The sequence below is a fragment of the Coffea arabica genome, chromosome 11e (assembly GCF_036785885.1).
Source record: "Coffea arabica cultivar ET-39 chromosome 11e, Coffea Arabica ET-39 HiFi, whole genome shotgun sequence".
Taxonomy (NCBI): domain Eukaryota; kingdom Viridiplantae; phylum Streptophyta; class Magnoliopsida; order Gentianales; family Rubiaceae; genus Coffea; species Coffea arabica.
In genome coordinates this window covers 39,483,389-39,505,720 of record NC_092331.1, presented here as the reverse complement: position 1 = coordinate 39,505,720, position 22,332 = coordinate 39,483,389, and the positions used below count along the sequence as shown (strand labels likewise).

Genomic DNA, 22,332 nt, shown 5'->3' with positions numbered 1-22,332 from the left:
GACCCGCCAGAAAATCTGTTGACCCGAACCCCGACCCGCCAACCCGTGACGGGTCAGGTATGCTGACCCGAACCCGAAAATTTCAGGTTTACGGGGCGGCGGGTCGACCCGAAATGACCCGAAACTTAATTTTAATTTATTAATTTATCACTGTAATTTCTGATAAAATCAATTTCTCACAAAACTAATTACATAATCAAGTAATAAAAATTTAAATAAATGATTCCAAATCAAATCTAAAATAAATTAAACACCGTAAAAGTGTTTTATCCCAAGCAAAATATAAAATAAATTAAAACAATACAAAAGTGAAAAATAATATAATATATTATTTGTCCAAGTATAATAATTTCAACTTCACACAAATTAAATAAATTCGTTTAGGATTAAGTAATTAATGCCTTTGAAAAAAAGAATAACTTAGTTTAGTTAGATAAAATTATTTTTATGTTTATTAAATTATTTTTAATTCGTAAACGGGTCATATCAGGTCACCACGGGTTGACCCGAAATCGACCGGTTTTCTTTTCGGGTTCATCGGGTCCAACCCGATTCTGACCCGAATTCCCGAAACCTCAACCCAAACCCATTAATTTCGTGTTAGGTTCGTGTCGTGTTTTCAGGTCGTGTCGAAAATTGCCACCCCTAGTTGCGGTGATACATTTGCGCCGACAAATTTGAGCGACGATCCGGGCTTTGATCGAGCCGTACCGTTCCTGATTTGTCTCGCGCCTTCAGATCCTCCTTCACGCTTCGACAAGAAGCAAAATATTAAGCAATCGTTCCGACGGAGCTAAATTACTACAGGATAAAGAACGAATAGGAAATTTGGATTTCGAAACAAAAAAGAGAGGGGTGCAACACGAGGACTTCCCAGGGGGTCACCCATCCTAGTACTACTCTCGCCCAAGCACGCTTAACTTCGGAGTTCTGATGGGATCCGGTGCATTAGTGCTGGTATGATCGCACCCGCCATGTTCCTTTCGCTTTATTCTTTTAAACTACCCCGTCCTGCGAAGCAGTGTGGCTTTTCTAGACCGAAATTCATTTTAAGCGTCAATTCAAGCATTTTCCTCTTATCCTTTTATTTATTTACTTTATATTTTTTTTTTTTATTGATTTGCACCCTGTTTTTTTCCCTCATCCCGCAACTCTAAATTATCATGAAATCAATCCTTCACGCTTGCAGTTAGGGGTGGCAATTCGGGTCCAAATCAGGTTGGCGGGTCGGGTTCGGGTCAACAGACCCGCCAGAAAATCTGTTGACCCGAACCCCGACCCGCCAACCCGTGACGGGTCAGGTATGCTGACCCGAACCCGAAAATTTCAGGTTTACGGGGCGGCGGGTCGACCCGAAATGACCCGAAACTTAATTTTAATTTATTAATTTATCACTGTAATTTCTAATAAAATCAATTTCTCACAAAACTAATTACATAATCAAGTAATAAAAATTTAAATAAATGATTCCAAATCAAATCTAAAATAAATTAAACACCGTAAAAGTGTTTTATCCCAAGCAAAATATAAAATAAATTAAAACAATACAAAAGTGAAAAATAATATAATATATTATTTGTCCAAGTATAATAAATTCAACTTCACACAAATTAAATAAATTCGTTTAGGATTAAGTAATTAATGCCTTTGAAAAAAAGAATAACTTAGTTTAGTTAGATAAAATTATTTTTATGTTTATTAAATTATTTTTAATTCGTAAACGGGTCATATCAGGTCACCACGGGTTGACCCGAAATCGACCGGTTTTCTTTTCGGGTTCATCGGGTCCAACCCGATTCTGACCCGAATTCCCGAAACCTCAACCCAAACCCATTAATTTCGTGTTAGGTTCGTGTCGTGTTTTCAGGTCGTGTCGAAAATTGCCACCCCTAGTTGCGGTGATACATTTGCGCCGACAAATTTGAGCGACGATCCGGGCTTTGATCGAGCCGTACCGTTCCTGATTTGTCTCGCGCCTTCAGATCCTCCTTCACGCTTCGACAAGAAGCAAAATATTAAGCAATCGTTCCGACGGAGCTAAATTACTACAGGATAAAGATCGAATAGGAAATTTGGATTTCGAAACAAAAAAGAGAGGGGTGCAACACGAGGACTTCCCAGGGGGTCACCCATCCTAGTACTACTCTCGCCCAAGCACGCTTAACTTCGGAGTTCTGATGGGATCCGGTGCATTAGTGCTGGTATGATCGCACCCGCCATGTTCCTTTCGCTTTATTCTTTTAAACTACCCCGTCCTGCGAAGCAGTGTGGCTTTTCTAGACCGAAATTCATTTTAAGCGTCAATTCAAGCATTTTCCTCTTATCCTTTTATTTATTTACTTTATATTTTTTTTTGTTATTGATTTGCACCCTGTTTTTTTCCCTCATCCCGCAACTCTAAATTATCATGAAATCAATCCTTCACGCTTGCAGTTAGGGGTGGCAATTCGGGTCCAAATCAGGTTGGCGGGTCGGGTTCGGGTCAACAGACCCGCCAGAAAATCTGTTGACCCGAACCCCGACCCGCCAACCCGTGACGGGTCAGGTATGCTGACCCGAACCCGAAAATTTCAGGTTTACGGGGCGGCGGGTCGACCCGAAATGACCCGAAACTTAATTTTAATTTATTAATTTATCACTGTAATTTCTAATAAAATCAATTTCTCACAAAACTAATTACATAATCAAGTAATAAAAATTTAAATAAATGATTCCAAATCAAATCTAAAATAAATTAAACACCGTAAAAGTGTTTTATCCCAAGCAAAATATAAAATAAATTAAAACAATACAAAAGTGAAAAATAATATAATATATTATTTGTCCAAGTATAATAATTTCAACTTCACACAAATTAAATAAATTCGTTTAGGATTAAGTAATTAATGCCTTTGAAAAAAAGAATAACTTAGTTTAGTTAGATAAAATTATTTTTATGTTTATTAAATTATTTTTAATTCGTAAACGGGTCATATCAGGTCACCACGGGTTGACCCGAAATCGACCGGTTTTCTTTTCGGGTTCATCGGGTCCAACCCGATTCTGACCCGAATTCCCGAAACCTCAACCCAAACCCATTAATTTCGTGTTAGGTTCGTGTCGTGTTTTCAGGTCGTGTCGAAAATTGCCACCCCTAGTTGCGGTGATACATTTGCGCCGACAAATTTGAGCGACGATCCGGGCTTTGATCGAGCCGTACCGTTCCTGATTTGTCTCGCGCCTTCAGATCCTCCTTCACGCTTCGACAAGAAGCAAAATATTAAGCAATCGTTCCGACGGAGCTAAATTACTACAGGATAAAGAACGAATAGGAAATTTGGATTTCGAAACAAAAAAGAAAGGGGTGCAACACGAGGACTTCCCAGGGGGTCACCCATCCTAGTACTACTCTCGCCCAAGCACGCTTAACTTCGGAGTTCTGATGGGATCCGGTGCATTAGTGCTGGTATGATCGCACCCGTCATGTTCCTTTCGCTTTATTCTTTTAAACTACCCCGTCCTGCGAAGCAGTGTGGCTTTTCTAGACCGAAATTCATTTTAAGCGTCAATTCAAGCATTTTCCTCTTATCCTTTTATTTATTTACTTTATATTTTTTTTTGTTATTGATTTGCACCCTGTTTTTTTCCCTCATCCCGCAACTCTAAATTATCATGAAATCAATCCTTCACGCTTGCAGTTAGGGGTGGCAATTCGGGTCCAAATCAGGTTGGCGGGTCGGGTTCGGGTCAACAGACCCGCCAGAAAATCTGTTGACCCGAACCCCGACCCGCCAACCCGTGACGGGTCAGGTATGCTGACCCGAACCCGAAAATTTCAGGTTTACGGGGCGGCGGGTCGACCCGAAATGACCCGAAACTTAATTTTAATTTATTAATTTATCACTGTAATTTCTAATAAAATCAATTTCTCACAAAACTAATTACATAATCAAGTAATAAAAATTTAAATAAATGATTCCAAATCAAATCTAAAATAAATTAAACACCGTAAAAGTGTTTTATCCCAAGCAAAATATAAAATAAATTAAAACAATACAAAAGTGAAAAATAATATAATATATTATTTGTCCAAGTATAATAATTTCAACTTCACACAAATTAAATAAATTCGTTTAGGATTAAGTAATTAATGCCTTTGAAAAAAAGAATAACTTAGTTTAGTTAGATAAAATTATTTTTATGTTTATTAAATTATTTTTAATTCGTAAACGGGTCATATCGGGTCATATCAGGTCACCACGGGTTGACCCGAAATCGACCGGTTTTCTTTTCGGGTTCATCGGGTCCAACCCGATTCTGACCCGAATTCCCGAAACCTCAACCCAAACCCATTAATTTCGTGTTAGGTTCGTGTCGTGTTTTCAGGTCGTGTCGAAAATTGCCACCCCTAGTTGCGGTGATACATTTGCGCCGACAAATTTGAGCGACGATCCGGGCTTTGATCGAGCCGTACCGTTCCTGATTTGTCTCGCGCCTTCAGATCCTCCTTCACGCTTCGACAAGAAGCAAAATATTAAGCAATCGTTCCGACGGAGCTAAATTACTACAGGATAAAGAACGAATGGGAAATTTGGATTTCGAAACAAAAAAGAGAGGGGTGCAACACGAGGACTTCCCAGGGGGTCACCCATCCTAGTACTACTCTCGCCCAAGCACGCTTAACTTCGGAGTTCTGATGGGATCCGGTGCATTAGTGCTGGTATGATCGCACCCGCCATGTTCCTTTCGCTTTATTCTTTTAAACTACCCCGTCCTGCGAAGCAGTGTGGCTTTTCTAGACCGAAATTCATTTTAAGCGTCAATTCAAGCATTTTCCTCTTATCCTTTTATTTATTTACTTTATATTTTTTTTTGTTATTGATTTGCACCCTGTTTTTTTCCCTCATCCCGCAACTCTAAATTATCATGAAATCAATCCTTCACGCTTGCAGTTAGGGGTGGCAATTCGGGTCCAAATCAGGTTGGCGGGTCGGGTTCGGGTCAACAGACCCGCCAGAAAATCTGTTGACCCGAACCCCGACCCGCCAACCCGTGACGGGTCAGGTATGCTGACCCGAACCCGAAAATTTCAGGTTTACGGGGCGGCGGGTCGACCCGAAATGACCCGAAACTTAATTTTAATTTATTAATTTATCACTGTAATTTCTGATAAAATCAATTTCTCACAAAACTAATTACATAATCAAGTAATAAAAATTTAAATAAATGATTCCAAATCAAATCTAAAATAAATTAAACACCGTAAAAGTGTTTTATCCCAAGCAAAATATAAAATAAATTAAAACAATACAAAAGTGAAAAATAATATAATATATTATTTGTCCAAGTATAATAATTTCAACTTCACACAAATTAAATAAATTTGTTTAGGATTAAGTAATTAATGCCTTTGAAAAAAAGAATAACTTAGTTTAGTTAGATAAAATTATTTTTATGTTTATTAAATTATTTTTAATTCGTAAACGGGTCATATCGGGTCATATCAGGTCACCACGGGTTGACCCGAAATCGACCGGTTTTCTTTTCGGGTTCATCGGGTCCAACCCGATTCTGACCCGAATTCCCGAAACCTCAACCCAAACCCATTAATTTCGTGTTAGGTTCGTGTCGTGTTTTCAGGTCGTGTCGAAAATTGCCACCCCTAGTTGCGGTGATACATTTGCGCCGACAAATTTGAGCGACGATCCGGGCTTTGATCGAGCCGTACCGTTCCTGATTTGTCTCGCGCCTTCAGATCCTCCTTCACGCTTCGACAAGAAGCAAAATATTAAGCAATCGTTCCGACGGAGCTAAATTACTACAGGATAAAGAACGAATAGGAAATTTGGATTTCGAAACAAAAAAGAGAGGGATGCAACACGAGGACTTCCCAGGGGGTCACCCATCCTAGTACTACTCTCGCCCAAGCACGCTTAACTTCGGAGTTCTGATGGGATCCGGTGCATTAGTGCTGGTATGATCGCACCCGCCATGTTCCTTTCGCTTTATTCTTTTAAACTACCCCGTCCTGCGAAGCAGTGTGGCTTTTCTAGACCGAAATTCATTTTAAGCGTCAATTCAAGCATTTTCCTCTTATCCTTTTATTTATTTACTTTATATTTTTTTTTGTTATTGATTTGCACCCTGTTTTTTTCCCTCATCCCGCAACTCTAAATTATCATGAAATCAATCCTTCACGCTTGCAGTTAGGGGTGGCAATTCGGGTCCAAATCAGGTTGGCGGGTCGGGTTCGGGTCAACAGACCCGCCAGAAAATCTGTTGACCCGAACCCCGACCCGCCAACCCGTGACGGGTCAGGTATGCTGACCCGAACCCGAAAATTTCAGGTTTACGGGGCGGCGGGTCGACCCGAAATGACCCGAAACTTAATTTTAATTTATTAATTTATCACTGTAATTTCTAATAAAATCAATTTCTCACAAAACTAATTACATAATCAAGTAATAAAAATTTAAATAAATGATTCCAAATCAAATCTAAAATAAATTAAACACCGTAAAAGTGTTTTATCCCAAGCAAAATATAAAATAAATTAAAACAATACAAAAGTGAAAAATAATATAATATATTATTTGTCCAAGTATAATAATTTCAACTTCACACAAATTAAATAAATTCGTTTAGGATTAAGTAATTAATGCCTTTGAAAAAAAGAATAACTTAGTTTAGTTAGATAAAATTATTTTATGTTTATTAAATTATTTTTAATTCGTAAACGGGTCATATCAGGTCACCACGGGTTGACCCGAAATCGACCGGTTTTCTTTTCGGGTTCATCGGGTCCAACCCGATTCTGACCCGAATTCCCGAAACCTCAACCCAAACCCATTAATTTCGTGTTAGGTTCGTGTCGTGTTTTCAGGTCGTGTCGAAAATTGCCACCCCTAGTTGCGGTGATACATTTGCGCCGACAAATTTGAGCGACGATCCGGGCTTTGATCGAGCCGTACCGTTCCTGATTTGTCTCGCGCCTTCAGATCCTCCTTCACGCTTCGACAAGAAGCAAAATATTAAGCAATCGTTCCGACGGAGCTAAATTACTACAGGATAAAGAACGAATAGGAAATTTGGATTTCGAAACAAAAAAGAGAGGGGTGCAACACGAGGACTTCCCAGGGGGTCACCCATCCTAGTACTACTCTCGCCCAAGCACGCTTAACTTCGGAGTTCTGATGGGATCCGGTGCATTAGTGCTGGTATGATCGCACCCGCCATGTTCCTTTCGCTTTATTCTTTTAAACTACCCCGTCCTGCGAAGCAGTGTGGCTTTTCTAGACCGAAATTCATTTTAAGCGTCAATTCAAGCATTTTCCTCTTATCCTTTTATTTATTTACTTTATATTTTTTTTTGTTATTGATTTGCACCCTGTTTTTTTCCCTCATCCCGCAACTCTAAATTATCATGAAATCAATCCTTCACGCTTGCAGTTAGGGGTGGCAATTCGGGTCCAAATCAGGTTGGCGGGTCGGGTTCGGGTCAACAGACCCGCCAGAAAATCTGTTGACCCGAACCCCGACCCGCCAACCCGTGACGGGTCAGGTATGCTGACCCGAACCCGAAAATTTCAGGTTTACGGGGCGGCGGGTCGACCCGAAATGACCCGAAACTTAATTTTAATTTATTAATTTATCACTGTAATTTCTAATAAAATCAATTTCTCACAAAACTAATTACATAATCAAGTAATAAAAATTTAAATAAATGATTCCAAATCAAATCTAAAATAAATTAAACACCGTAAAAGTGTTTTATCCCAAGCAAAATATAAAATAAATTAAAACAATACAAAAGTGAAAAATAATATAATATATTATTTGTCCAAGTATAATAATTTCAACTTCACACAAATTAAATAAATTCGTTTAGGATTAAGTAATTAATGCCTTTGAAAAAAAGAATAACTTAGTTTAGTTAGATAAAATTATTTTTATGTTTATTAAATTATTTTTAATTCGTAAACGGGTCATATCGGGTCATATCAGGTCACCACGGGTTGACCCGAAATCGACCGGTTTTCTTTTCGGGTTCATCGGGTCCAACCCGATTCTGACCCGAATTCCCGAAACCTCAACCCAAACCCATTAATTTCGTGTTAGGTTCGTGTCGTGTTTTCAGGTCGTGTCGAAAATTGCCACCCCTAGTTGCGGTGATACATTTGCGCCGACAAATTTGAGCGACGATCCGGGCTTTGATCGAGCCGTACCGTTCCTGATTTGTCTCGCGCCTTCAGATCCTCCTTCACGCTTCGACAAGAAGCAAAATATTAAGCAATCGTTCCGACGGAGCTAAATTACTACAGGATAAAGAACGAATAGGAAATTTGGATTTCGAAACAAAAAAGAGAGGGGTGCAACACGAGGACTTCCCAGGGGGTCACCCATCCTAGTACTACTCTCGCCCAAGCACGCTTAACTTCGGAGTTCTGATGGGATCCGGTGCATTAGTGCTGGTATGATCGCACCCGCCATGTTCCTTTCGCTTTATTCTTTTAAATTACCCCGTCCTGCGAAGCAGTGTGGCTTTTCTAGACCGAAATTCATTTTAAGCGTCAATTCAAGCATTTTCCTCTTATCCTTTTATTTATTTACTTTATATTTTTTTTTGTTATTGATTTGCACCCTGTTTTTTTCCCTCATCCCGCAACTCTAAATTATCATGAAATCAATCCTTCACGCTTGCAGTTAGGGGTGGCAATTCGGGTCCAAATCAGGTTGGCGGGTCGGGTTCGGGTCAACAGACCCGCCAGAAAATCTGTTGACCCGAACCCCGACCCGCCAACCCGTGACGGGTCAGGTATGCTGACCCGAACCCGAAAATTTCAGGTTTACGGGGCGGCGGGTCGACCCGAAATGACCCGAAACTTAATTTTAATTTATTAATTTATCACTGTAATTTCTGATAAAATCAATTTCTCACAAAACTAATTACATAATCAAGTAATAAAAATTTAAATAAATGATTCCAAATCAAATCTAAAATAAATTAAACACCGTAAAAGTGTTTTATCCCAAGCAAAATATAAAATAAATTAAAACAATACAAAAGTGAAAAATAATATAATATATTATTTGTCCAAGTATAATAATTTCAACTTCACACAAATTAAATAAATTCGTTTAGGATTAAGTAATTAATGCCTTTGAAAAAAAGAATAACTTAGTTTAGTTAGATAAAATTATTTTTATGTTTATTAAATTATTTTTAATTCGTAAACGGGTCATATCAGGTCACCACGGGTTGACCCGAAATCGACCGGTTTTCTTTTCGGGTTCATCGGGTCCAACCCGATTCTGACCCGAATTCCCGAAACCTCAACCCAAACCCATTAATTTCGTGTTAGGTTCGTGTCGTGTTTTCAGGTCGTGTCGAAAATTGCCACCCCTAGTTGCGGTGATACATTTGCGCCGACAAATTTGAGCGACGATCCGGGCTTTGATCGAGCCGTACCGTTCCTGATTTGTCTCGCGCCTTCAGATCCTCCTTCACGCTTCGACAAGAAGCAAAATATTAAGCAATCGTTCCGACGGAGCTAAATTACTACAGGATAAAGAACGAATAGGAAATTTGGATTTCGAAACAAAAAAGAAAGGGGTGCAACACGAGGACTTCCCAGGGGGTCACCCATCCTAGTACTACTCTCGCCCAAGCACGCTTAACTTCGGAGTTCTGATGGGATCCGGTGCATTAATGCTGGTATGATCGCACCCGCCATGTTCCTTTCGCTTTATTCTTTTAAACTACCCCGTCCTGCGAAGCAGTGTGGCTTTTCTAGACCGAAATTCATTTTAAGCGTCAATTCAAGCATTTTCCTCTTATCCTTTTATTTATTTACTTTATATTTTTTTTTGTTATTGATTTGCACCCTGTTTTTTTCCCTCATCCCGCAACTCTAAATTATCATGAAATCAATCCTTCACGCTTGCAGTTAGGGGTGGCAATTCGGGTCCAAATCAGGTTGGCGGGTCGGGTTCGGGTCAACAGACCCGCCAGAAAATCTGTTGACCCGAACCCCGACCCGCCAACCCGTGACGGGTCAGGTATGCTGACCCGAACCCGAAAATTTCAGGTTTACGGGGCGGCGGGTCGACCCGAAATGACCCGAAACTTAATTTTAATTTATTAATTTATCACTGTAATTTCTAATAAAATCAATTTCTCACAAAACTAATTACATAATCAAGTAATAAAAATTTAAATAAATGATTCCAAATCAAATCTAAAATAAATTAAACACCGTAAAAGTGTTTTATCCCAAGCAAAATATAAAATAAATTAAAACAATACAAAAGTGAAAAATAATATAATATATTATTTGTCCAAGTATAATAATTTCAACTTCACACAAATTAAATAAATTCGTTTAGGATTAAGTAATTAATGCCTTTGAAAAAAAGAATAACTTAGTTTAGTTAGATAAAATTATTTTTATGTTTATTAAATTATTTTTAATTCGTAAACGGGTCATATCGGGTCATATCAGGTCACCACGGGTTGACCCGAAATCGACCGGTTTTCTTTTCGGGTTCATCGGGTCCAACCCGATTCTGACCCGAATTCCCGAAACCTCAACCCAAACCCATTAATTTCGTGTTAGGTTCGTGTCGTGTTTTCAGGTCGTGTCGAAAATTGCCACCCCTAGTTGCGGTGATACATTTGCGCCGACAAATTTGAGCGACGATCCGGGCTTTGATCGAGCCGTACCGTTCCTGATTTGTCTCGCGCCTTCAGATCCTCCTTCACGCTTCGACAAGAAGCAAAATATTAAGCAATCGTTCCGACGGAGCTAAATTACTACAGGATAAAGAACGAATAGGAAATTTGGATTTCGAAACAAAAAAGAGAGGGGTGCAACACGAGGACTTCCCAGGGGGTCACCCATCCTAGTACTACTCTCGCCCAAGCACGCTTAACTTCGGAGTTCTGATGGGATCCGGTGCATTAGTGCTGGTATGATCGCACCCGCCATGTTCCTTTCGCTTTATTCTTTTAAACTACCCCGTCCTGCGAAGCAGTGTGGCTTTTCTAGACCGAAATTCATTTTAAGCGTCAATTCAAGCATTTTCCTCTTATCCTTTTATTTATTTACTTTATATTTTTTTTTGTTATTGATTTGCACCCTGTTTTTTTCCCTCATCCCGCAACTCTAAATTATCATGAAATCAATCCTTCACGCTTGCAGTTAGGGGTGGCAATTCGGGTCCAAATCAGGTTGGCGGGTCGGGTTCGGGTCAACAGACCCGCCAGAAAATCTGTTGACCCGAACCCCGACCCGCCAACCCGTGACGGGTCAGGTATGCTGACCCGAACCCGAAAATTTCAGGTTTACGGGGCGGCGGGTCGACCCGAAATGACCCGAAACTTAATTTTAATTTATTAATTTATCACTGTAATTTCTAATAAAATCAATTTCTCACAAAACTAATTACATAATCAAGTAATAAAAATTTAAATAAATGATTCCAAATCAAATCTAAAATAAATTAAACACCGTAAAAGTGTTTTATCCCAAGCAAAATATAAAATAAATTAAAACAATACAAAAGTGAAAAATAATATAATATATTATTTGTCCAAGTATAATAATTTCAACTTCACACAAATTAAATAAATTCGTTTAGGATTAAGTAATTAATGCCTTTGAAAAAAAGAATAACTTAGTTTAGTTAGATAAAATTATTTTTATGTTTATTAAATTATTTTTAATTCGTAAACGGGTCATATCGGGTCATATCAGGTCACCACGGGTTGACCCGAAATCGACCGGTTTTCTTTTCGGGTTCATCGGGTCCAACCCGATTCTGACCCGAATTCCCGAAACCTCAACCCAAACCCATTAATTTCGTGTTAGGTTCGTGTCGTGTTTTCAGGTCGTGTCGAAAATTGCCACCCCTAGTTGCGGTGATACATTTGCGCCGACAAATTTGAGCGACGATCCGGGCTTTGATCGAGCCGTACCGTTCCTGATTTGTCTCGCGCCTTCAGATCCTCCTTCACGCTTCGACAAGAAGCAAAATATTAAGCAATCGTTCCGACGGAGCTAAATTACTACAGGATAAAGAACGAATAGGAAATTTGGATTTCGAAACAAAAAAGAGAGGGGTGCAACACGAGGACTTCCCAGGGGGTCACCCATCCTAGTACTACTCTCGCCCAAGCACGCTTAACTTCGGAGTTCTGATGGGATCCGGTGCATTAGTGCTGGTATGATCGCACCCGCCATGTTCCTTTCGCTTTATTCTTTTAAATTACCCCGTCCTGCGAAGCAGTGTGGCTTTTCTAGACCGAAATTCATTTTAAGCGTCAATTCAAGCATTTTCCTCTTATCCTTTTATTTATTTACTTTATATTTTTTTTTGTTATTGATTTGCACCCTGTTTTTTTCCCTCATCCCGCAACTCTAAATTATCATGAAATCAATCCTTCACGCTTGCAGTTAGGGGTGGCAATTCGGGTCCAAATCAGGTTGGCGGGTCGGGTTCGGGTCAACAGACCCGCCAGAAAATCTGTTGACCCGAACCCCGACCCGCCAACCCGTGACGGGTCAGGTATGCTGACCCGAACCCGAAAATTTCAGGTTTACGGGGCGGCGGGTCGACCCGAAATGACCCGAAACTTAATTTTAATTTATTAATTTATCACTGTAATTTCTGATAAAATCAATTTCTCACAAAACTAATTACATAATCAAGTAATAAAAATTTAAATAAATGATTCCAAATCAAATCTAAAATAAATTAAACACCGTAAAAGTGTTTTATCCCAAGCAAAATATAAAATAAATTAAAACAATACAAAAGTGAAAAATAATATAATATATTATTTGTCCAAGTATAATAATTTCAACTTCACACAAATTAAATAAATTCGTTTAGGATTAAGTAATTAATGCCTTTGAAAAAAAGAATAACTTAGTTTAGTTAGATAAAATTATTTTTATGTTTATTAAATTATTTTTAATTCGTAAACGGGTCATATCGGGTCATATCAGGTCACCACGGGTTGACCCGAAATCGACCGGTTTTCTTTTCGGGTTCATCGGGTCCAACCCGATTCTGACCCGAATTCCCGAAACCTCAACCCAAACCCATTAATTTCGTGTTAGGTTCGTGTCGTGTTTTCAGGTCGTGTCGAAAATTGCCACCCCTAGTTGCGGTGATACATTTGCGCCGACAAATTTGAGCGACGATCCGGGCTTTGATCGAGCCGTACCGTTCCTGATTTGTCTCGCGCCTTCAGATCCTCCTTCACGCTTCGACAAGAAGCAAAATATTAAGCAATCGTTCCGACGGAGCTAAATTACTACAGGATAAAGAACGAATAGGAAATTTGGATTTCGAAACAAAAAAGAAAGGGGTGCAACACGAGGACTTCCCAGGGGGTCACCCATCCTAGTACTACTCTCGCCCAAGCACGCTTAACTTCGGAGTTCTGATGGGATCCGGTGCATTAATGCTGGTATGATCGCACCCGCCATGTTCCTTTCGCTTTATTCTTTTAAACTACCCCGTCCTGCGAAGCAGTGTGGCTTTTCTAGACCGAAATTCATTTTAAGCGTCAATTCAAGCATTTTCCTCTTATCCTTTTATTTATTTACTTTATATTTTTTTTTGTTATTGATTTGCACCCTGTTTTTTTCCCTCATCCCGCAACTCTAAATTATCATGAAATCAATCCTTCACGCTTGCAGTTAGGGGTGGCAATTCGGGTCCAAATCAGGTTGGCGGGTCGGGTTCGGGTCAACAGACCCGCCAGAAAATCTGTTGACCCGAACCCCGACCCGCCAACCCGTGACGGGTCAGGTATGCTGACCCGAACCCGAAAATTTCAGGTTTACGGGGCGGCGGGTCGACCCGAAATGACCCGAAACTTAATTTTAATTTATTAATTTATCACTGTAATTTCTAATAAAATCAATTTCTCACAAAACTAATTACATAATCAAGTAATAAAAATTTAAATAAATGATTCCAAATCAAATCTAAAATAAATTAAACACCGTAAAAGTGTTTTATCCCAAGCAAAATATAAAATAAATTAAAACAATACAAAAGTGAAAAATAATATAATATATTATTTGTCCAAGTATAATAATTTCAACTTCACACAAATTAAATAAATTCGTTTAGGATTAAGTAATTAATGCCTTTGAAAAAAAGAATAACTTAGTTTAGTTAGATAAAATTATTTTTATGTTTATTAAATTATTTTTAATTCGTAAACGGGTCATATCGGGTCATATCAGGTCACCACGGGTTGACCCGAAATCGACCGGTTTTCTTTTCGGGTTCATCGGGTCCAACCCGATTCTGACCCGAATTCCCGAAACCTCAACCCAAACCCATTAATTTCGTGTTAGGTTCGTGTCGTGTTTTCAGGTCGTGTCGAAAATTGCCACCCCTAGTTGCGGTGATACATTTGCGCCGACAAATTTGAGCGACGATCCGGGCTTTGATCGAGCCGTACCGTTCCTGATTTGTCTCGCGCCTTCAGATCCTCCTTCACGCTTCGACAAGAAGCAAAATATTAAGCAATCGTTCCGACGGAGCTAAATTACTACAGGATAAAGAACGAATAGGAAATTTGGATTTCGAAACAAAAAAGAGAGGGGTGCAACACGAGGACTTCCCAAGGGGTCACCCATCCTAGTACTACTCTCGCCCAAGCACGCTTAACTTCGGAGTTCTGATGGGATCCGGTGCATTAGTGCTGGTATGATCGCACCCGCCATGTTCCTTTCGCTTTATTCTTTTAAACTACCCCGTCCTGCGAAGCAGTGTGGCTTTTCTAGACCGAAATTCATTTTAAGCGTCAATTCAAGCATTTTCCTCTTATCCTTTTATTTATTTACTTTATATTTTTTTTTGTTATTGATTTGCACCCTGTTTTTTTCCCTCATCCCGCAACTCTAAATTATCATGAAATCAATCCTTCACGCTTGCAGTTAGGGGTGGCAATTCGGGTCCAAATCAGGTTGGCGGGTCGGGTTCGGGTCAACAGACCCGCCAGAAAATCTGTTGACCCGAACCCCGACCCGCCAACCCGTGACGGGTCAGGTATGCTGACCCGAACCCGAAAATTTCAGGTTTACGGGGCGGCGGGGTTGACCCGAAATGACCCGAAACTTAATTTTAATTTATTAATTTATCACTGTAATTTCTGATAAAATCAATTTCTCACAAAACTAATTACATAATCAAGTAATAAAAATTTAAATAAATGATTCCAAATCAAATCTAAAATAAATTAAACACCGTAAAAGTGTTTTATCCCAAGCAAAATATAAAATAAATTAAAACAATACAAAAGTGAAAAATAATATAATATATTATTTGTCCAAGTATAATAATTTCAACTTCACACAAATTAAATAAATTCGTTTAGGATTAAGTAATTAATGCCTTTGAAAAAAAGAATAACTTAGTTTAGTTAGATAAAATTATTTTTATGTTTATTAAATTATTTTTAATTCGTAAACGGGTCATATCAGGTCACCACGGGTTGACCCGAAATCGACCGGTTTTCTTTTCGGGTTCATCGGGTCCAACCCGATTCTGACCCGAATTCCCGAAACCTCAACCCAAACCTATTAATTTCGTGTTAGGTTCGTGTCGTGTTTTCAGGTCGTGTCGAAAATTGCCACCCCTAGTTGCGGTGATACATTTGCGCCGACAAATTTGAGCGACGATCCGGGCTTTGATCGAGCCGTACCGTTCCTGATTTGTCTCGCGCCTTCAGATCCTCCTTCACGCTTCGACAAGAAGCAAAATATTAAGCAATCGTTCCGACGGAGCTAAATTACTACAGGATAAAGAACGAATAGGAAATTTGGATTTCGAAACAAAAAAGAGAGGGGTGCAACACGAGGACTTCCCAAGGGGTCACCCATCCTAGTACTACTCTCGCCCAAGCACGCTTAACTTCGGAGTTCTGATGGGATCCGGTGCATTAGTGCTGGTATGATCGCACCCGCCATGTTCCTTTCGCTTTATTCTTTTAAACTACCCCGTCCTGCGAAGCAGTGTGGCTTTTCTAGACCGAAATTCATTTTAAGCGTCAATTCAAGCATTTTCCTCTTATCCTTTTATTTATTTACTTTATATTTTTTTTTGTTATTGATTTGCACCCTGTTTTTTTCCCTCATCCCGCAACTCTAAATTATCATGAAATCAATCCTTCACGCTTGCAGTTAGGGGTGGCAATTCGGGTCCAAATCAGGTTGGCGGGTCGGGTTCGGGTCAACAGACCCGCCAGAAAATCTGTTGACCCGAACCCCGACCCGCCAACCCGTGACGGGTCAGGTATGCTGACCCGAACCCGAAAATTTCAGGTTTACGGGGCGGCGGGTCGACCCGAAATGACCCGAAACTTAATTTTAATTTATTAATTTATCACTGTAATTTCTGATAAAATCAATTTCTCACAAAACTAATTACATAATCAAGTAATAAAAATTTAAATAAATGATTCCAAATCAAATCTAAAATAAATTAAACACCGTAAAAGTGTTTTATCCCAAGCAAAATATAAAATAAATTAAAACAATACAAAAGTGAAAAATAATATAATATATTATTTGTCCAAGTATAATAATTTCAACTTCACACAAATTAAATAAATTCGTTTAGGATTAAGTAATTAATGCCTTTGAAAAAAAGAATAACTTAGTTTAGTTAGATAAAATTATTTTTATGTTTATTAAATTATTTTTAATTCGTAAACGGGTCATATCGGGTCATATCAGGTCACCACGGGTTGACCCGAAATCGACCGGTTTTCTTTTCGGGTTCATCGGGTCCAACCCGATTCTGACCCGAATTCCCGAAACCTCAACCCAAACCCATTAATTTCGTGTTAGGTTCGTGTCGTGTTTTCAGGTCGTGTCGAAAATTGCCACCCCTAGTTGCGGTGATACATTTGCGCCGACAAATTTGAGCGACGATCCGGGCTTTGATCGAGCCGTACCGTTCCTGATTTGTCTCGCGCCTTCAGATCCTCCTTCACGCTTCGACAAGAAGCAAAATATTAAGCAATCGTTCCGACGGAGCTAAATTACTACAGGATAAAGAACGAATAGGAAATTTGGATTTCGAAACAAAAAAGAGAGGGGTGCAACACGAGGACTTCCCAGGGGGTCACCCATCCTAGTACTACTCTCGCCCAAGCACGCTTAACTTCGGAGTTCTGATGGGATCCGGTGCATTAGTGCTGGTATGATCGCACCCGCCATGTTCCTTTCGCTTTATTCTTTTAAACTACCCCGTCCTGCGAAGCAGTGTGGCTTTTCTAGACCGAAATTCATTTTAAGCGTCAATTCAAGCATTTTCCTCTTATCCTTTTATTTATTTACTTTATATTTTTTTTTGTTATTGATTTGCACCCTGTTTTTTTCCCTCATCCCGCAACTCTAAATTATCATGAAATCAATCCTTCACGCTTGCAGTTAGGGGTGGCAATTCGGGTCCAAATCAGGTTGGCGGGTCGGGTTCGGGTCAACAGACCCGCCAGAAAATCTGTTGACCCGAACCCCGACCCGCCAACCCGTGACGGGTCAGGTATGCTGACCCGAACCCGAAAATTTCAGGTTTACGGGGCGGCGGGGTCGACCCGAAATGACCCGAAACTTAATTTTAATTTATTAATTTATCACTGTAATTTCTGATAAAATCAATTTCTCACAAAACTAATTACATAATCAAGTAATAAAAATTTAAATAAATGATTCCAAATCAAATCTAAAATAAATTAAACACCGTAAAAGTGTTTTATCCCAAGCAAAATATAAAATAAATTAAAACAATACAAAAGTGAAAAATAATATAATATATTATTTGTCCAAGTATAATAATTTCAACTTCACACAAATTAAATAAATTCGTTTAGGATTAAGTAATTAATGCCTTTGAAAAAAAGAATAACTTAGTTTAGTTAGATAAAATTATTTTTATGTTTATTAAATTATTTTTAATTCGTAAACGGGTCATATCAGGTCACCACGGGTTGACCCGAAATCGACCGGTTTTCTTTTCGGGTTCATCGGGTCCAACCCGATTCTGACCCGAATTCCCGAAACCTCAACCCAAACCCATTAATTTCGTGTTAGGTTCGTGTCGTGTTTTCAGGTCGTGTCGAAAATTGCCACCCCTAGTTGCGGTGATACATTTGCGCCGACAAATTTGAGCGACGATCCGGGCTTTGATCGAGCCGTACCGTTCCTGATTTGTCTCGCGCCTTCAGATCCTCCTTCACGCTTCGACAAGAAGCAAAATATTAAGCAATCGTTCCGACGGAGCTAAATTACTACAGGATAAAGAACGAATAGGAAATTTGGATTTCGAAACAAAAAAGAGAGGGGTGCAACACGAGGACTTCCCAAGGGGTCACCCATCCTAGTACTACTCTCGCCCAAGCACGCTTAACTTCGGAGTTCTGATGGGATCCGGTGCATTAGTGCTGGTATGATCGCACCCGCCATGTTCCTTTCGCTTTATTCTTTTAAACTACCCCGTCCTGCGAAGCAGTGTGGCTTTTCTAGACCGAAATTCATTTTAAGCGTCAATTCAAGCATTTTCCTCTTATCCTTTTATTTATTTACTTTATATTTTTTTTTGTTATTGATTTGCACCCTGTTTTTTTCCCTCATCCCGCAACTCTAAATTATCATGAAATCAATCCTTCACGCTTGCAGTTAGGGGTGGCAATTCGGGTCCAAATCAGGTTGGCGGGTCGGGTTCGGGTCAACAGACCCGCCAGAAAATCTGTTGACCCGAACCCCGACCCGCCAACCCGTGACGGGTCAGGTATGCTGACCCGAACCCGAAAATTTCAGGTTTACGGGGCGGCGGGGTCGACCCGAAATGACCCGAAACTTAATTTTAATTTATTAATTTATCACTGTAATTTCTGATAAAATCAATTTCTCACAAAACTAATTACATAATCAAGTAATAAAAATTTAAATAAATGATTCCAAATCAAATCTAAAATAAATTAAACACCGTAAAAGTGTTTTATCCCAAGCAAAATATAAAATAAATTAAAACAATACAAAAGTGAAAAATAATATAATATATTATTTGTCCAAGTATAATAATTTCAACTTCACACAAATTAAATAAATTCGTTTAGGATTAAGTAATTAATGCCTTTGAAAAAAAGAATAACTTAGTTTAGTTAGATAAAATTATTTTTATGTTTATTAAATTATTTTTAATTCGTAAACGGGTCATATCAGGTCACCACGGGTTGACCCGAAATCGACCGGTTTTCTTTTCGGGTTCATCGGGTCCAACCCGATTCTGACCCGAATTCCCGAAACCTCAACCCAAACCCATTAATTTCGTGTTAGGTTCGTGTCGTGTTTTCAGGTCGTGTCGAAAATTGCCACCCCTAGTTGCGGTGATACATTTGCGCCGACAAATTTGAGCGACGATCCGGGCTTTGATCGAGCCGTACCGTTCCTGATTTGTCTCGCGCCTTCAGATCCTCCTTCACGCTTCGACAAGAAGCAAAATATTAAGCAATCGTTCCGACGGAGCTAAATTACTACAGGATAAAGAACGAATAGGAAATTTGGATTTCGAAACAAAAAAGAGAGGGGTGCAACACGAGGACTTCCCAAGGGGTCACCCATCCTAGTACTACTCTCGCCCAAGCACGCTTAACTTCGGAGTTCTGATGGGATCCGGTGCATTAGTGCTGGTATGATCGCACCCGCCATGTTCCTTTCGCTTTATTCTTTTAAACTACCCCGTCCTGCGAAGCAGTGTGGCTTTTCTAGACCGAAATTCATTTTAAGCGTCAATTCAAGCATTTTCCTCTTATCCTTTTATTTATTTACTTTATATTTTTTTTTGTTATTGATTTGCACCCTGTTTTTTTCCCTCATCCCGCAACTCTAAATTATCATGAAATCAATCCTTCACGCTTGCAGTTAGGGGTGGCAATTCGGGTCCAAATCAGGTTGGCGGGTCGGGTTCGGGTCAACAGACCCGCCAGAAAATCTGTTGACCCGAACCCCGACCCGCCAACCCGTGACGGGTCAGGTATGCTGACCCGAACCCGAAAATTTCAGGTTTACGGGGCGGCGGGTCGACCCGAAATGACCCGAAACTTAATTTTAATTTATTAATTTATCACTGTAATTTCTGATAAAATCAATTTCTCACAAAACTAATTACATAATCAAGTAATAAAAATTTAAATAAATGATTCCAAATCAAATCTAAAATAAATTAAACACCGTAAAAGTGTTTTATCCCAAGCAAAATATAAAATAAATTAAAACAATACAAAAGTGAAAAATAATATAATATATTATTTGTCCAAGTATAATAATTTCAACTTCACACAAATTAAATAAATTCGTTTAGGATTAAGTAATTAATGCCTTTGAAAAAAAGAATAACTTAGTTTAGTTAGATAAAATTATTTTTATGTTTATTAAATTATTTTTAATTCGTAAACGGGTCATATCGGGTCATATCAGGTCACCACGGGTTGACCCGAAATCGACCGGTTTTCTTTTCGGGTTCATCGGGTCCAACCCGAATTCCCGAAACCTCAACCCAAACCCATTAATTTCGTGTTAGGTTCGTGTCGTGTTTTCAGGTCGTGTCGAAAATTGCCACCCCTAGTTGCGGTGATACATTTGCGCCGACAAATTTGAGCGACGATCCGGGCTTTGATCGAGCCGTACCGTTCCTGATTTGTCTCGCGCCTTCAGATCCTCCTTCACGCTTCGACAAGAAGCAAAATATTAAGCAATCGTTCCGACGGAGCTAAATTACTACAGGATAAAGAACGAATAGGAAATTTGGATTTCGAAACAAAAAAGAAAGGGGTGCAACACGAGGACTTCCCAGGGGGTCACCCATCCTAGTACTACTCTCGCCCAAGCACGCTTAACTTCGGAGTTCTGATGGGATCCGGTGCATTAATGCTGGTATGATCGCACCCGCCATGTTCCTTTCGCTTTATTCTTTTAAACTACCCCGTCCTGCGAAGCAGTGTGGCTTTTCTAGACCGAAATTCATTTTAAGCGTCAATTCAAGCATTTTCCTCTTATCCTTTTATTTATTTACTTTATATTTTTTTTTGTTATTGATTTGCACCCTGTTTTTTTCCCTCATCCCGCAACTCTAAATTATCATGAAATCAATCCTTCACGCTTGCAGTTAGGGGTGGCAATTCGGGTCCAAATCAGGTTGGCGGGTCGGGTTCGGGTCAACAGACCCGCCAGAAAATCTGTTGACCCGAACCCCGACCCGCCAACCCGTGACGGGTCAGGTATGCTGACCCGAACCCGAAAATTTCAGGTTTACGGGGCGGCGGGTCGACCCGAAATGACCCGAAACTTAATTTTAATTTATTAATTTATCACTGTAATTTCTAATAAAATCAATTTCTCACAAAACTAATTACATAATCAAGTAATAAAAATTTAAATAAATGATTCCAAATCAAATCTAAAATAAATTAAACACCGTAAAAGTGTTTTATCCCAAGCAAAATATAAAATAAATTAAAACAATACAAAAGTGAAAAATAATATAATATATTATTTGTCCAAGTATAATAATTTCAACTTCACACAAATTAAATAAATTCGTTTAGGATTAAGTAATTAATGCCTTTGAAAAAAAGAATAACTTAGTTTAGTTAGATAAAATTATTTTTATGTTTATTAAATTATTTTTAATTCGTAAACGGGTCATATCGGGTCATATCAGGTCACCACGGGTTGACCCGAAATCGACCGGTTTTCTTTTCGGGTTCATCGGGTCCAACCCGATTCTGACCCGAATTCCCGAAACCTCAACCCAAACCCATTAATTTCGTGTTAGGTTCGTGTCGTGTTTTCAGGTCGTGTCGAAAATTGCCACCCCTAGTTGCGGTGATACATTTGCGCCGACAAATTTGAGCGACGATCCGGGCTTTGATCGAGCCGTACCGTTCCTGATTTGTCTCGCGCCTTCAGATCCTCCTTCACGCTTCGACAAGAAGCAAAATATTAAGCAATCGTTCCGACGGAGCTAAATTACTACAGGATAAAGAACGAATAGGAAATTTGGATTTCGAAACAAAAAAGAGAGGGGTGCAACACGAGGACTTCCCAGGGGGTCACCCATCCTAGTACTACTCTCGCCCAAGCACGCTTAACTTCGGAGTTCTGATGGGATCCGGTGCATTAGTGCTGGTATGATCGCACCCGCCATGTTCCTTTCGCTTTATTCTTTTAAACTACCCCGTCCTGCGAAGCAGTGTGGCTTTTCTAGACCGAAATTCATTTTAAGCGTCAATTCAAGCATTTTCCTCTTATCCTTTTATTTATT

The 22,332-nt window shown here is 39.4% G+C and overlaps 18 non-coding genes across 18 annotated transcripts; all 18 read right to left on the bottom strand.

The window, feature by feature from the left end:
- Positions 1–852: 852 nt before the first annotated feature.
- On the bottom strand, positions 853–971 carry LOC140024314 (5S ribosomal RNA). Its single transcript, XR_011828287.1, has one exon. It is a non-coding gene; the product is annotated as a 5S ribosomal RNA (ribosomal RNA).
- A 1,125-nt stretch (positions 972–2,096) lies between these two features.
- Positions 2,097–2,215, bottom strand: LOC140024303 (5S ribosomal RNA). Its single transcript, XR_011828276.1, has one exon. It is a non-coding gene; the product is annotated as a 5S ribosomal RNA (ribosomal RNA).
- Positions 2,216–3,340: 1,125 nt separating this feature from the next.
- LOC140024292 (5S ribosomal RNA) lies at positions 3,341–3,459 on the bottom strand. Its single transcript, XR_011828265.1, has one exon. It is a non-coding gene; the product is annotated as a 5S ribosomal RNA (ribosomal RNA).
- A 1,135-nt stretch (positions 3,460–4,594) lies between these two features.
- LOC140024281 (5S ribosomal RNA) lies at positions 4,595–4,713 on the bottom strand. The gene has a single exon (XR_011828254.1). It is a non-coding gene; the product is annotated as a 5S ribosomal RNA (ribosomal RNA).
- Positions 4,714–5,848: 1,135 nt separating this feature from the next.
- LOC140029992 (5S ribosomal RNA) lies at positions 5,849–5,967 on the bottom strand. Its single transcript, XR_011833906.1, has one exon. It is a non-coding gene; the product is annotated as a 5S ribosomal RNA (ribosomal RNA).
- Positions 5,968–7,091: 1,124 nt separating this feature from the next.
- Positions 7,092–7,210, bottom strand: LOC140024270 (5S ribosomal RNA). Its single transcript, XR_011828243.1, has one exon. It is a non-coding gene; the product is annotated as a 5S ribosomal RNA (ribosomal RNA).
- A 1,135-nt stretch (positions 7,211–8,345) lies between these two features.
- Positions 8,346–8,464, bottom strand: LOC140024259 (5S ribosomal RNA). Its single transcript, XR_011828232.1, has one exon. It is a non-coding gene; the product is annotated as a 5S ribosomal RNA (ribosomal RNA).
- A 1,125-nt stretch (positions 8,465–9,589) lies between these two features.
- LOC140030263 (5S ribosomal RNA) lies at positions 9,590–9,708 on the bottom strand. The gene has a single exon (XR_011834178.1). It is a non-coding gene; the product is annotated as a 5S ribosomal RNA (ribosomal RNA).
- A 1,135-nt stretch (positions 9,709–10,843) lies between these two features.
- On the bottom strand, positions 10,844–10,962 carry LOC140024248 (5S ribosomal RNA). Its single transcript, XR_011828221.1, has one exon. It is a non-coding gene; the product is annotated as a 5S ribosomal RNA (ribosomal RNA).
- Positions 10,963–12,097: 1,135 nt separating this feature from the next.
- Positions 12,098–12,216, bottom strand: LOC140024237 (5S ribosomal RNA). Its single transcript, XR_011828210.1, has one exon. It is a non-coding gene; the product is annotated as a 5S ribosomal RNA (ribosomal RNA).
- A 1,135-nt stretch (positions 12,217–13,351) lies between these two features.
- LOC140030262 (5S ribosomal RNA) lies at positions 13,352–13,470 on the bottom strand. Its single transcript, XR_011834177.1, has one exon. It is a non-coding gene; the product is annotated as a 5S ribosomal RNA (ribosomal RNA).
- Positions 13,471–14,605: 1,135 nt separating this feature from the next.
- LOC140029864 (5S ribosomal RNA) lies at positions 14,606–14,724 on the bottom strand. The gene has a single exon (XR_011833779.1). It is a non-coding gene; the product is annotated as a 5S ribosomal RNA (ribosomal RNA).
- Positions 14,725–15,850: 1,126 nt separating this feature from the next.
- On the bottom strand, positions 15,851–15,969 carry LOC140029863 (5S ribosomal RNA). Its single transcript, XR_011833778.1, has one exon. It is a non-coding gene; the product is annotated as a 5S ribosomal RNA (ribosomal RNA).
- Positions 15,970–17,104: 1,135 nt separating this feature from the next.
- LOC140024226 (5S ribosomal RNA) lies at positions 17,105–17,223 on the bottom strand. The gene has a single exon (XR_011828199.1). It is a non-coding gene; the product is annotated as a 5S ribosomal RNA (ribosomal RNA).
- Positions 17,224–18,349: 1,126 nt separating this feature from the next.
- Positions 18,350–18,468, bottom strand: LOC140029862 (5S ribosomal RNA). The gene has a single exon (XR_011833777.1). It is a non-coding gene; the product is annotated as a 5S ribosomal RNA (ribosomal RNA).
- A 1,126-nt stretch (positions 18,469–19,594) lies between these two features.
- On the bottom strand, positions 19,595–19,713 carry LOC140029861 (5S ribosomal RNA). The gene has a single exon (XR_011833776.1). It is a non-coding gene; the product is annotated as a 5S ribosomal RNA (ribosomal RNA).
- Positions 19,714–20,837: 1,124 nt separating this feature from the next.
- On the bottom strand, positions 20,838–20,956 carry LOC140030261 (5S ribosomal RNA). Its single transcript, XR_011834176.1, has one exon. It is a non-coding gene; the product is annotated as a 5S ribosomal RNA (ribosomal RNA).
- A 1,135-nt stretch (positions 20,957–22,091) lies between these two features.
- Positions 22,092–22,210, bottom strand: LOC140024214 (5S ribosomal RNA). The gene has a single exon (XR_011828187.1). It is a non-coding gene; the product is annotated as a 5S ribosomal RNA (ribosomal RNA).
- Positions 22,211–22,332: the final 122 nt, after the last annotated feature.